At 34.2% G+C, this 16,178-nt stretch overlaps 1 long non-coding RNA gene across 1 annotated transcript; it reads left to right on the top strand.

Moving 5' to 3' along the window:
• The first annotated feature begins 4,540 nt into the window (after positions 1-4,540).
• Positions 4,541-12,174, top strand: LOC138713795 (uncharacterized). The gene is made up of 2 exons (XR_011335990.1): positions 4,541-4,745; positions 10,727-12,174. It is a non-coding gene; the product is annotated as an uncharacterized lncRNA (long non-coding RNA).
• The last annotated feature ends 4,004 nt before the right edge of the window (positions 12,175-16,178 follow it).

The raw sequence follows: 16,178 nt of genomic DNA, 5'->3' as shown, positions 1-16,178 counted from the left end.
CTCTAGCATTTGTTTTTATCACCTCCCTAGCATTTGTTTCTTTTTTTTTACCAACACTGTACTTTCAATAATTTTAAATGGTTCATGTTTATTTATTTTTTATATATTTTTAGTTAGTTATTTAACGACGCTGTATCAACTACTACGTTATTTAGCGTCGATGAGATTGGTGATAGCGAGATGATATTTGGCGAGCTGAGGCCGAGTATTCGACATAGATTGCCTGACATTCACCTTACGGTTGGGGAAAACCTCGGAAAAAACCCAACCAGGTAATCAGTCCAAGCGGGGATCGAACCCGCTTCCGAACGAAACTTCAGACCTGCAGGCAAGCGCCTTAACCGACTGAGCCACGCCGGTGGCTGATTCATGTTTATTTCATTATCTTTAGTTAAAACTTTTCTATCATTCATCTTGTTTATATTATTTAGGCACGTTATAGCTTCTGCTGTATGAGATTATGGATAGTCACGTATCAGAGATTGTTTAATTTGATAATTGAAGTAGAATGTAACTCTTTTAATAAAAATAAAACTGAATCAACAAAGCCTTCTTGACTAGTAATCGTCCATAGAGTTCAATGAAGATTGTATAGTTGGCACAACTGGTAACAAGAGAACAGCTCATCATAACACACTACTGCCATCTAGCGGAATATTTATAATGATCAGATGGTATAATAATACATTTTCAATACAGTTTAGTTTTAGTTTTCTACTATCACAAAGATCTACTATCACAAAGAACTTGCTAATTACTTAGATACCAACTCTGAATTATGATAATAGGGGAACATAAATATACTGTAAGTTCACAGGGCTAACGGCTTCGAAGCTGGGTACCTGGTTCTAATGAAGTGCACTGGTAGCAATCTAAAACATGGGGGCATGAGATAGTTACTCTGCCTGCCATTAAAAATTCACTTCACTAAATCCCCAAGGTGAAAAAAAAAAAAGTTTAGTTTTCTAGTAAGTCAACTTTAATTTTTTTTTAAATAGCCGCCTTATATATGGTTTAGATAGATCGGCCTACTAATCAATTCACAATAAACAATGATTAAAAACAATTATGTGACAATTTGAAAGAAAAAAACATTAAGATAAGTTAAATGATAAGAAAACATAGGAAATCATTTACAATAAAAGTTTCTTGGGTACAAATGATTACTAATTATAGCTAAGGATGATTTTAACACATGAGATCCTATGGCATCAATCGTTGCATCAGAAATTTTAAATTAAGTTGATTTAAAGTTTCTCGTGGGATCGTGCCACGGGCACCGAACATGAGTCCAAAAACTGTCCAATGTGTGATGTGGTATTGTGCTCCGAGATGCTGACAACAAGGTTCATATATAACTTGTTTTTCACGACACACCTCTTGTGGCTGTTGCTCGTGCATCTCGAAACGGATTGTGGGATCAAGAATGACACCCTTATCCTTCTGCCGATCAATTATGATGATATCAGCCCGTCTAGTAGAGCCATCAGAAGAGACGCAACCAACCTCCTCATAAACCTCATAGGAAGCATTCTGACGGATTGAACCTGCGATGAGAGAACGAACCGTATTATGTCTGTTGATTCGGAGCAATTCTCCATGATGGCAGAAACCCAAGACGTGAGGAAGCGTTTCTTGCTCGTCGCATCTTCTGCAACGGGTTGAGTCAAGAGTTCTACCAGGGAGAGTACGTACAGGTATTGTATTACAGTTCATCTTGATGGCTTGAGTCCACTGACTGCTCGAAAGTCCCTTTTTGATAGAGATCCACGAATTACCTTTCTTCCAGTGAGAATAGAAAACAACTCCCAAACCTTTACTTTTCAATTTGCTCCATTGATGAAAAGAATCTTTACGCAATGCTTTTCTTAGTTTTTGAGAAGAAATACGTTCAGAGCAATCGAAGGTAATTGGTAATTGTTTGATGCAATGTTCAATTTCGTTTGGAAGATTTCGAGTGGCTGCTACATGAGGGTTGTTAACGTGTAAAAGTCTTTGACAAATATTAAAGTGCTGAAGGTAAGCTTACCACTGGGCTTCAAATACTCCTAAACCTCGCAATCTTCTTGGTGCATACAACATAGCATCCGGGGTGTCAGTAGGAAAGTTAATTATTTCCTTAACAGCGCTGCGAATTAATTTCTCAATATCAGATAGAAATTTCACTTTAAGATCTTTTAAAGGAGCACATTGGAAGGGGTAAACCAACTGAGGCCAGATATATTGATTTAATATATTTATCTTTTGGTCAGGCATGAGTAAGGCTGAAGTGACCAGCTGATTAAGATTTTTTGTCAGTTTTTCAATTAGTTGCGCCGCATCAAATTTTATCTCATCATTAAAAGTAATGCCAAGATATCTTATAACTTCATCTGATTTGATGCAAGATATTTCTTGTCCATCGATCAAGGTGAGGGAATCAGAGCAGAGACATCCTTTACGTAGGTGTATAACATTAATTTTTTGCGGGTTCACTTCAAGACCAATTCCCTTAAATTGGCAAAACTTCATTTCTCACACTAGTTTATTAAACCGTGTCGGACTGTAAAGAAAACAACTATCGCAATATTTTATATGTTGTACAATATTATACTATTGTGAAATTTTAATTTTCCTACCAATTTTTTTCTATTGTTCTATTAAAATTATAGCATATAGCCTATTAACCTGTTGTATCCTATAGGATACTTTGAGAATTTAAGGGTTAAACCCACACGAGTTTTTATCTTCTCTATTGGCCGGTTTATCCAAGCAAGTTTAATTTTGCTTAACGAATGTTAAATTAACAGTCTGTTTATTTTTAACGCTTTGTTAATGTATTTTCCATTTGTTCAACATAATTTTGTTTAAGATAACCAACACTTAATGATAACGTCTGTTAGCACTATTTTAACTACTCAACAGCAGTTGGTAATGATTCTACACATGTAAGACAATTTTTGATTGGCTAAAATTAATCTTTAAATTCTATATTATAGAGTGAGTCATGAAACTTGCATAAAATGACAACCTATTATAGTAGGCCACGCTCCATAAACAAACAGTTGACAAATGAAAGTTGTAGGTGACGTGCTGAATAATAATTACAAAGTAAGGTTATATTTCCTCATTGCTATTATGGATACGAAATACGAAAGAAATAAAATAACTCTGATGTATTTAAACAGTCCAAAGTATTTTTTAAATGTTATATTACCAGTCATATGCTAAACATTCCCTACAGAGAGACACAAAATATTAATTTCGCAACTTCTGTTCGAACAGCTGTGGAGACATCGGCCATATTTCACTAACTGTTAAACGAGTTAACTGGCGAAAATCCTACATTTAAAATTAACAAACTGTTAACAATCTGTTAAACCAAACTGGTGTTGAAAACATACAATTTTATTAATTAACAAACTGTTTAGAATAATTTCAAGGGAAAAATTGTTCCGGGGCCGGGTATCGATCACGGGACCTCTGGTTGAACGTACCAGCGCTCTACCACTGAGCTACCCGGGAACTCCGCCCGACACCGTCTCAACTTTTCCCTTTATATCCACACAACTCGCGTGGGCTGACGAAACGCCAGAGACCCACAACGAGTGCACACAATCTCTGTGTGACTTAGAATTGTGGTTTTCTGTTAACGAACACAGTGACGTATATATTATGCAAATCTAGTCTTTCAGGTGAAGCTCCCTGTAAAGCAGATTTGAATAATTTCAAGGGAAAAATTGCTCCGGGGCCGGGTATCGATCACGGGACCTCTGGTTGAACGTACCAGCGCTCTACCACTGAGCTACCCGAGAACTCCTCCCGACATCGTCTCAACTTTTCCCTTTATATCCACACAACTCGCGTGGGCTGACGAAATGCCAGAGACCCACAACGAGTGCACACAATCTCTGTGTGACTTAGAATTGTGGTTTTCTATTAACGAACACAGTAACGTATACGAGTTCCCGGGTAGCTCAGTGGTAGAGCACTGGTACGTTCAACCAGAGGTCCCGTGATCGATACCCGGCCCCGGAACAATTTTTCCCTTGAAATTATTCAAATCTGCTTTACAGGGAGCTTCACCTGAAAGACTAGATTTGCATAAAACTGTTTAGAGTTTAACAGTCGTTAAATTTTCTAACAATACTTGGAAAAACCTGCCATAGATAAGTCAAAACGTTTAGTGAGATTATTGTTGATAATTATATAATGGCATAATTATAATTTGGTCTGAAAATTTTCCCCTTATTAAACAACTTTACCTTATTTTATTTTGCGAAGTTTTATCATTTACTGCTGTAGTTAGACATTTTCTTGAAACTTTACTCCTTATTATGCAATTTTTTTACTAATAATATGTATTTTCTCGCACTGAGTACAGGACAGAGTTCTAGAAGGAAAAATAAAAAAAAAATAGGACTTATCTGCCACAATACGAATAACATGGAACTTTAAACTTGAGAATATTGTGAATTATCCGTAAGAAACGTTAATTTTCGCTTATAAAATTAACCTGCGCAACAGTATTTCTATAGACGCCCATCTCGTACCAGTACAACTCTTCTAGCATGAGAGTCTACATCTGTGTTTGAACAGTTGCTATCAACATTGCCAGAACTATCACGTCAGCAAAATAAGTATATATGAGGATAGAACATAATATAACGCACGTCAGAATTCCTCCGCCGGGGTACAAAGAAGAGGTTGTCAACATGAGAGTCAAAGTCTTCTTCTTTCTCATTGTAGCCCTCTGTTCTTTACAGGTAAGAAGTATTATATGCATTAAACGTAAACATTAGATTAATGCCAAATTACTTGATTTGCAACTTTCATCTCTGAAAGTCCAAACAAATGAAAGGAGAAATCGATTGTTATAAGTCGTGAAAAAAATGAAGAATACTACATTTTGTGAAGTACATTCATAGACAGCAATGGTTAAATCTATACATATATAATTTGAACTGGTAATGGAAATTACGGGAAAACGGCTGAACGGATTTTAATAAATGACCCCTCATTTTGAAGCTTGGAACCCAATGTTTTTATAAAAATAGTAGTTTTCAGTGAAATGTTAATTTTCCTACATTATTTTCCTATTTTCCAAAATCCATCTTCCTTCAGTTTTGAGAACTAATTGCATTTCAGCACGGCCGTGATTTCAGAATAAAACAAAACACACACTACAACAAACAATAGCTTTACACGAAGGCCATGACCTGCAGGATTGCTGACTTATTTAGAGTTCAAATTCAATTGGTTATTAAAATCTTCAAGACTTTCTGAAAATAATTTACAGGTCTGATTCTGCGGTGTGTAATTTTCTGAGTATAGCTGTGTATTGGATATTGAAATCTACAAAACTTGATATATGGTTTGTTGACATTATTACAACTAGAAATGAAATTTCATTACAGTTAATGCCATGATGTGACTATTTTTCATTAATTATACATATTAATGCTATACTGATGATAAGAAAATGAAACGTTTTGGGGTTATATAAATAGATATAGAGAATGTGTTAAATTAGATTTTCATTTCTATAATTTACTGAGTGGCAGCTATTATTATATAAAACTACAAAACTTACGTAAGATAATAATATTGTTATTAAAAATCAAATAATTTTATAGTTATTAATCAAGTGGGGTTGGGTATTTTTCATATATTTAATGGCGATGTGGTGTAGATATTTTTATATGCGTGATTCTCTTCAATATTGGTTCGAGAGAGCGCAAAAATTAGAGTTCCTAAGGAAAAACCAAAAGGTATTACTTACTGATAAAATAAGAAGCCTACAAGATTTTGTAGTCTCCCGATCATTTCAGCAAGATCCCTTACCAGGATAAAATGATTCAATCCTCTATATTTCAAGGTAGTTCACGAAACATGCAGCAGCTATACCAAGATGCTATGTCTATTGTTCGAAAGCATAGCAAACCTGATATTTATTTTAACTCTCACCTACAATCCACCATGACCTGAAACAGCTACTGCTTTACTCCCACATGAAAAACCAACTGATCTTCCTGACATTGGTACTTGCATTTTCGCGTTCAGACTAAAAAAACTGAAGGTGCATAGGTTCAAGAAAAAGTATTTGGCATAAAAAGAACCTTTCTGAGGGAGTATGTTTCATTATTATGGAAGCAAATAACTTTCAGAATGTCTGGTATTCTTCATTGAAAATAAATCTGAAAAATGTTTATTTGAACGTTTAATGAACTTAGTTTGCAGCATTTGCTGCACAAGCCACTAGTATTACTTGATTTTCAACTTTCATCTCTGAAAGTCCAAACAAATGAAAGGAGAAATCGATTGTTATAAGTCGTGAAAAAATGAAGAATACTACATTTTGTGAAGTACGCTGATAGACAACAATGGTTAAATATGAATTTATTTTGATTACAAGTTAACTTATGAGCAGGGACGTACGGAAGGTGGGTTATGGGTTTGAACCCTTCCTTTTGAGCTTAAAAAAAACATATTTAAATTTCAATATTTTTAATTCCATAATCGTTTCCCTTACCTAATTTTTCACTGTCAGAGTAACAAAATCTACATCGGCATAAGGTATAGAACTCCTATACCTCCTCCTTTAAAACCCCCTGTGCTTGGTGCTGCGGCATGTACGGATTACAAGTTATCTTTACTAAAGATGTTATTAATTGGTCCAACAGAATCTGTTATAGTGACAATTAATATTCGAGGAGAAAAATTCGCTCCGGCGCCGGGGATCGAACCCGGGTCCTGCGTAGCTCAGTGGTCAGAGCGCTTGGTCCGTAGAACCAAGGACCCGGGTTCGATCCCCGGTCTCCGGAGCGAATTTTTCTCCTCGAATTTAAATGTTATCTTTATTATAGAGAGATCTACTGCCTAATACCGAACTTGTAATAAAATGAGGCCGACACAATATGAAATTTAACTTGTTGTGAATCTTATTGAAAATTTTCTTTGGCAGTTCTGCAGTGCAGTTGTTAAATATCGTGTATTGTCGATTTTAAACTCATTTTAAGAGCGGTATTCACCCGTTCATTAGTTTGAATACTGACTGTATTCTGAAACGTTCGTTTAACGTTTTGTGCATTTGACAGTTCATACTAACTTACTTACTCACTCACTCACTCACTCACTTACTTACTTTTAAGGAACCCGGAGGTTAATTGCCACCCTCACATAAGCCCGCCATTGGTCCCTATCCTGAGCAAGATTAATCCAGTCTCTATCATCACATCCCACCTCCCTCAAACGCATTTTAATATTATCTTCCCATCTACGTCTCGGCCTCCCCAAAGGTCTTTTTCCCTCCGGCCTCCCAACTAACACTCTATATGCATTTCTGGATTTGCCCATACGTGCTACATGCCCTGCCCATCTCAAACCTCTGGATTTAATGCTCCTAATTATGTCACGTGAAGAATGCAATGCGTGCAGTTCTGTGTTGTGTAACTTTCTCCATTCTCCTGTAACATCATCCCTCTTAGCCCCAAATATTTTCCTAAGAACCTTATTCTCAAATACCCTTAACCTATGTTCCTCTCTCAAAGTGAGAGTCCAAGTTTCACAACCATACAGAACAACCGGTAATATAACTGTTTTATAAATTCTAACTTTCAGATTTCTTGACAGCATACTGGATGACAAAAGCTTCTCGACCGAATAATAACAGTTCATATTTTAAAAATAATATTAATAATGATAATAATAATAATCATAATCATAATAATACACAACATTTAAAATATCGATAATGTAAATTGTCAACAATTTTAATAACGACGTCCACATCACAAAATTCTGCATACGCCACTTCTAATGCTTTTTGTTGCATATTCTTAAGTTCTGAATACTTTAAGAATTTAAATATATCTTAAAATAGTATTATAACTATAAACAAAACATTTCTAAAGTATCCAATTCAGTTCACCTAATCAAAAGTCGAAAGACTGAAGTAAACAATTATTTATGTAACTTTTGGAAAGCTGCATACAAAATTGTATTTACTACCATCAACAAAACAAAATTATATTTCTCCACAGATATTGCCTCAAAACTGGGTAATTAAAATTTGATTAGAGAAGTAAATTTATTACAAAAAATTATTTATTCCATTTTTATATTTTCAAAACTGAACAAATATATAAATATACAGTACATTATTAAAATATTTTCAAAAGCATCCTTAAAAATATAAACAAAGAACAGCATGTTTATTCCACCATAAGAAATTCGACATATCTTTTAGCTGAATGCTGGGTAACTTTAGGTGCTGGACCCCGGATTCATTTCACCGGCATTATCACCTTCATTTCATTCAGACGCTAAATAACCTAGATGTTGATAACGCGTTGTAAAATAACCCAATAAAATAAAAATAAATTTTAGCTGAAGCTAATGTTGCACAACCACTCGACTAAATCACAGCCGAAGTTATACAACGCTACATTGATAATAAATCCAGACCTAGGTAATTTTAATTTTGTTAAATTTAAGTATAAAATTCATCAAATTGTTTACTATTCACATCAATTTTTATTTTTCCTTAATATCAGTATACCGATATGTATTTTTCTGCATGTGATTTGATCCTGGTTGAGTGGAAGAGAAGGCCTGATGGCCTTAACTCTGCCAGGGAAAATAAAACTATTATTATTATTATTATTATTATTATTATTATTATTATTATTATTATTATTGGCCTTGTCTGTAATTGGCCTTGTGCTGTTGTTTTGCACGTTAATATTCTAAATAAATAAATTATTATATTTATTCGTTCAAATTTATATTCTCTTCTTGACTTGATTCCCTTTTTCATGTTAGTAATTCCTGTTTTATATTAATTTATCAAATTTTGTAGTTTTATTGTATTTTTGTTATGTTGTATTTTAGTACAAAATTGTTATCTATAGGAACTGCCCTCATACACGAACCTACGTAACTCTCATAGCCTACCTCATATGAATACACACATTTATTTTGTGTTACATTATCAAAGCATTTTGAAAGAACCATAAAATTTACAAGAGAGTATTCATCATTCATGCTGAGTCAAACTTCTATTTGTATGTAAAATTGAATAGATATTTCAAATATGTAAAATTTAATATAGGGTGCCATTTAAAAAGTGTTATTTTTTGCCACACTCTGTACATGAATCAATACTTTTGTGAGACCACAGCCATAAGTTTTAGTTCGATATAACCTACCACACACACACAGACATACCCAAGATAAACTTAAGAAGTGGTATAGATTGAGATTTTTCCATTCCTGTAAATCGGCTGTGACCAAAACTCGAACTGCAGTGATTACATGCGAAAGACAGCCTATGAAGTAAGGAGACGGAGGAAAGATATTTGGCATGAAAACTACAACCAGTGGCGGTTCCTGTACTAACATCTTGATCAATCCCGCGGATAGAAATCTCAAGCTTTGCTATATCAGTAATGTCACTGCTGTCATCAAGAGCCAGTGAATAATATACGATTTTTCTTGCTTCTTTTTTTAACCTTCCTCTTGAATATAATCAGAAAGTTCTTCTCTCGATACTTGGTCAAGAAATTCGTAGTTTTTCAAAATTAAAAACTTTTTATGGACAAGTTATTTAAATTAAAAACTTCTTATGGACAAGTTATTTAAGCTATTTTAATCGTTACTCTTTTGAGAAATTCTGTTCTATTAAAAGGCTTTAGAGCACGAGGTATTTCAAACCCCATTAGGTAGCCGACTTCCTTACATTTATTTATCTCATTTTTCTCTTCCTGGCTATGATTTAAGACATGTCAGTCCCTGGCGTTTAACAGTTCGTTGGCACATAATATTGAATCAGTTTTTCTACAATATTATTATTAAATAAACAACTAATAAATAGTTTCCCTCATCTAAAGATTAAGAAGATTAAAATTGAGATAAAACCTAATAATTTTATCCTTCTAGGGAGAAGATCTAAAAATATCAATATTCATGCACGTACAGATTTTAGTAGGTTATTTTACAACGCTTTATCAACAGCTTAGGTTATTTAGCGTCTAAATGAGATGAAGGTGATTATGCCGGTGAAATGAGTCTGAAAGTTACCCAGCATTTGCTCATATTGGGTTGAGGGAAAACCCCGGAAAAAAACCTCAACCAGGTAAACCTCAACCGTTACTCCACAGGTGTGGACTGTACGTACAGAAGAATTATAGAAACACATACTTAGTGGTCAATAATAATAATAATAATAATAATAATACATTATTCAGAGTGACAATTAATGTTTCTATGTTATATACTCATAATTGAACCGTTGAGCAAAGTAAACATATTACATTTTGTCCGACAGAACACCAAAAAAGTTCTCCTTCTCATTCTTTACGAAACCACCTCTTACTGCATGTAGAGACAGCGTTTGTAGAACGATATGGTTCCGCCACTGCTTGCCTTCAGTACGTGAATGAAACACACAGCAATGTACAGGAAACTCCTCGTACCCGTTTGAATTTCTGTGATTACACGATGTAATCACGACACCCCCTTTGGTCACCGGTGCTGCGAATGAATAAGGATTTCACAACTTTTCTAAGATTGAATCTATCTTCTTTTCAGGAGAGAAAAGGGGTTGAGAAATACATTATTTTTTGGCGTCGTGATAAACAGCAGTTCTGCATGACAAATATTTTGTCATAAATCCCCTGTCACTTTTTAATCTGCATTGAAATAATTATGTATTGCATTTTTACAAAGTGTGTCTTGTTGCTTACAGGGGCTGCTTGCAGACACATTGCTTAAACGGGAGGCTCCAGTTGATGACGTAGTGAAAGAATAAGATGCGGAAGAATTATTTTAATTAAATCTTCAAGAGTGCAAAAAATCAGTGCAATTTCTGGAGTGAATTAATGATAATTTTATAAATTTAAAAACTAAGATAATCGAAAACCTCCCCGGAATAAGGGTGTAAAAAAAAACAAATATATTACACACGTTTCAGGAGAAAGGAAAATAATTTTAGGGTCATATTTCGTTAGTCCTATATTTACTAACAGAACCATTTGACTAGTGAAGGATACAAGTTTATTCAGCTATTGTGTATAATAATTTATTGTTATAAACGAATGCTTCAAAATTATTTTTTCTTCCACGTAAATCACATATTTCATTAATTTGATGTCACATCCTTTTCCGGAGAGATCTTCAATTATTGTGTTTCTATTTGACAAAATAAAACTTAATGATCACGACAAAGTCACCTATCACAAGAAAAAGAAACTCCAGCGTCCATGAAAGAAAAGAGTATAGTAATATTGTGGAGGTTAATAAATTTAGGATTGTGTATGATTCTTCAACTTTATTAACGATTTGCACACTAGTAGTTTCCATGGTTACTCTGGAGGAACTAATCTAAAACATGTACAGAACGTAGCACTACTCTTTCACCCGTCTTGCTTTAAATAAACACTAATTTCTACTTCAAACTCTTAAAAAATATGTTATTCAGTGACGGTTATGGTTAAAACGAAAGTTGTTCATTGAAAAAGTTAAAGATTCGGATACAGGTTAAATGATAAACAACTTATGTTTCTCGATGTAAAATAAAGTTTTGTTCTAAAATTAAGAAAATTCTGTTTTCTTGGATGGTTAGTCGAAAAACAATATTCGTTATGGTCATGTGTGGGCGACTGATCATGGAGGGGTGGTTTGTTTATCCCTCACCCCATGATAAACCTATTTCCTGCGCCATCGAAGGGAGTAAGGTAACCCGTTTTGCTTCGGCTTGCTTCGTTGAATCAGTGGCGGACGTATTTTAAACATAATACTGATTTTAAGTTTTAACATATTGCTACGTAACGAATTACAATGAACAACAAATTTTTTACTTTTTGTCTTGCTCCGAAATAAAAATAGGTGAATATGACTGATGTCTGTACCCTAAATCTGAATTTAAAAACCAAATTGGAACATCACGTATCATTTCCGGAGAAATTGGATAGAATTTCTTTTATGAAAAAATTACTTTTTTATTTTTCGCTGCTACTAATAAAATTACAACGGACTAGGGATTCAAGATGCCTCATAGTACTTGAAAAATGTGTACTGGATACAAAACTGATGTTACATAGTTCAAAACACAACAGTAATAAAAATATTTCATGTGTATAATGAGAAAAATCTTGGAATTCTAACTTACCATTTACAGTAAAAGGATTTTCTGGATGACTTCTGTTTATAACTAGACCCAGGACTGTCTTTTACAAGGAACCAACAATAGTCTGCAAGCATGCTGGATGATGATCTTCCTTTATATCGCCTTTCCATTTCAGATATTGCTTGATAAAATCTTTCCTCATGCTGGTCGCTTACCGCTCCAAGGTTAAGAGGAAGGAAATCCAAATGAGAATGTAAAAAGTGTATTTAAAGAGATATATTACACCCCATTTTCTCAGACGCACTTAACATGATTTCCACAACAAAATCTATGTAGTTGTTTGCCTTAGAATTTCCAAGGAAATTTGAGCAAAGGTCTTTGAAAGCGCGCCACGCCATTTTTTCTGTAGCCTAAGGGGAAGTTTTTCCTCAGCCATAATTTCGCGAATTTGTGGTCCAATGAAAATGTTCTCTTGTATTTTTCTTTAACCTCAAACTAGTAAACTTTTCTTTTAAATACTGAAAACCACACCCCTGTTTGTTCATTGCGTAGACCTCACTTAGAACTGTCACGAAAATTACTGGATAGAAGGGACCAATACCTGTTTATTTATTAAAAGTACAAAAGAACACGCCAACAACCATAAGAAACCGGAAATATGTCATAAACTTATAAAATACATTAGCTTTTATTTTGGTTTACAACCCGCGCCAGATGTTTCCTGGGGAAGCGCTTATCGAAAAATGAAATCATGCTATATCTTAAAAACCTTACGTGATGTGATGTGTGTATGTATGTATGTATGTATGTATGTATGTATGTATGTATGTATGTATGTATGTATGTATGTATGTATGTATGTATGTATGTATGTATGTATGTATGTATGTATGTATGTATGTATGTATGTATGTATGTATTAACACTCCACAATTGAGTATACACCCGGTGGCAGTGATATATAATATACAATAATTACAATTGCATTAAATAAAATAAAATAAACGTAAATGAAATAAAATAAAATAAACGTAAATCTATAAATAGTAGATGCAATAAACCTAGGACTATAAATAAAAACTATTCTGTAATAACGCTTACGATAAGCAAAAGTAAATCTAACTTATAAGTACTTATGTTTCACCCAACTATTACCAATTTAAGTTATTACTAGACTTCGTTGAATTGCCACACGCAGCATGCAATCAGGTTGCTGATGTACGGTAGTATAGAGAAGGTGAGCGACCGACCGGTCGCGTAGTATAAGCAGTTCATGTTAAGAGATGTGACCGGTCCAAATAGAGCAGCTACAGCTAATGTATACCTATGTAAGCACTTGTTTTTGCATTACTGTGGTTGGAATAGTCAAAGCTTAACATTTGTTCAGTGTAGACAAGAATTCAATCAACCATACTACAATGAGAGTGTTGCTGTTCCAAACAATTGCCCCTGGAATACCCTTACCCCCGCAGCCAGTCTTGACCCGTTGGGGAACGTGTTGGATGCTGTTAATTATTATGCAGAACATTACAGCAAAATAATGGAGGTAATTGATGCATTGGATAGCACAGACAGTTCCGCTGTTGCAGCTATAAAATCATTGCCTTCTGAACAGCTATTGGAAGATATTCTGTTCATTGATTCTAATTTTAAAATCGTGTCCAAAAGCATTATTCTGTTAGAATCGTCTAAACTACAACTCTCAGAAGCCCTTAATATAGTGGATAAAGTATCACATACCGTTATCCAAAATAACAATTCACTAATTTCAGAAAAACTGAAATGTGAATTGAGAAACATTATTGATAAAAAGTCTGCCTATTCACAACCTTCGTATTATAAATGATGTGCTATCAGGTCACGATAAGACGTCTGAAGTTGGTGTACTAAAAAGTAGTGACTTTCCGTTCTTCAAATATGTACGTATTACATCGTGTGATGTTGAACGTACATTTTCCAATATAAAAACTGTTTAAGTGACCATCGGAGGAGATTACTTTGCAGTCGCTCAAAATGCATGTAACTCTTCACTGCAATTCAGATATTCAAGGATGATGTGAGTATCTTACATTAAATTTTAAGAGTTAATATAGCTCACTATAAAATAAATGTGTATTTACATGTTTAGACATTTCCTACTTCAAAGCTCATTCATTATATTTCTTGAATGCAGGATACAGGTTTTATTGTAACCGCAGTACACTGCTCAGTGTTTACATCAGAGGCATACTCAATCCTTTCCACGCCCCCTTTTCATACAGTCTATACTGCGTGCGCAGTAAACCTTGCGATTCTCGTGGCAATTCCACGAAGTCTAGTTATTACATATCACCTTAATTAATTACATACCAAGTTAATTACATATCATCTTAATTAATTACATATCACCTTAGTTTATTTACATATCAACTAAATTACATATTATCTTAATTAATTACATATCAACTTAATTAATTACATATCAACTCAATTAATTACATGACACAATTTAAATAAAATTACACTGCACCTCCAATTACATTTTCAGTCTAATCTTCTCAACCTTTCCTTAAATGTATTGATTTTAAGAGGACCACCCTGAAAGATTGCCGCAGGTAAGCTGTTCCAGTCTACTATTGTGCGGTTAACAAAGGAAAATTTTGCCACCTCCGTTCTTTGTTTTCTGCATTTAAACTTCCTAATATGATCAGCCCTTCCTAAGTATGATGGTGTTGCTAATCTAGCATTGATATCGGTCCATGCTTTGTGTCCCATTTGTGCCTTAAACAATGCGGTGAGTCTGGTTTTTCGTTGCCTTGATTTGAGAAGTTCCCACCCTAAGTCTTTTACTATCTCTTCACCATGTCCCTTTCCCATTTTGACATATTTTGCTGCCTTGCGTTGGACTTTTTCTATTGAATCGATTTGGTTTTTTTCTGTACGGATCCCCTATTATCTGTACAGATACGAAGAAAAGAAATGCATTTTCGGATTCAGCGTACACCAAACCATAAAGAACACATTGTTTTAAGTCGGATCAAAATTCTTGTTGTTCAGTGTTATCTATTTCTTTTGTTAGTAAGAAACATTGTAGAAACGTGTGTAAATATCCCAAACATCCCTTTAAAATCAGTCACCGATCATTTGTAACCCGTAGCTATTAATTTTCTCGCGGTATATGGCATTCAAATCATTCCAACTTTTCTGATGATACTATTGTTCCTTCCTTAACTGCAAATGAGCATGTACGCTATTTAGGTGTACATTTTTCTGACGTTTTCAACCACTTCAAATGTAAATCTTTTTACCTTTTAGGTGTATTTTTAAAATTAAATATAAAACTTTTTGACAAACCTGGCAACCTTTTCATAAAGGAAGCTTAATTAATTAATATGGTATCAATTTACAAAATATAATATTGAATCATTGTTCCATAGATTAATTTGAATGTTTAATATTAATCTTCACAGCAAACCCAAAATAATGACGTATAAATAAACATTTTACAAACCTATAGCATGGATGAATATATCTGCAGTGCTCGGAAAAAGTGACATAAGTCAGTTTCCACAAGCCTTTTTTGATAATTTATTGTCAACTTACGGAACATCCGCTCGCTTGGATAAAAATATATAATTATTTCTCCCATTACAATAAATTCATACAGAAAAAAAATCAAATCGACATAAACCAGTGTAAGTTGTCAATAAATTATCAAAAAGGTTTGTGAAAACTGACTTGTGTCACTTTTCCCAAGCACTGCAGATATAATAGAATGCGAAACTTAGTGAGTTTCCCGTAGCACATACTAGAGGCGCTACTGTAGAAATTGATCTTGCTGCCATCTGTTGGACGGTGGAGACCTTATTACATCTAGCAGCGCACCGAGTAGCGAAAACAAAAACTAATTACTCCATGCATTTAGCAGCGCACCTGGTGACGAAAATATTAAACTATGCAGAAAATATTCATTTCCTCCCACTTTCATCGATATTCTCAACTAACCCAATTTAAAATAAAGCATTTACATTTTTATTCCTCTACTGAAAATTCTTACCGGAGCCAACAGGAAGATAAAAGAGACGCTACCCAA

This window comes from Periplaneta americana, chromosome 14 (assembly GCF_040183065.1).
Source record: "Periplaneta americana isolate PAMFEO1 chromosome 14, P.americana_PAMFEO1_priV1, whole genome shotgun sequence".
Taxonomy (NCBI): Eukaryota; Metazoa; Arthropoda; class Insecta; order Blattodea; family Blattidae; genus Periplaneta; species Periplaneta americana.
This window is presented reverse-complemented; position numbering and strand designations above follow the sequence as displayed.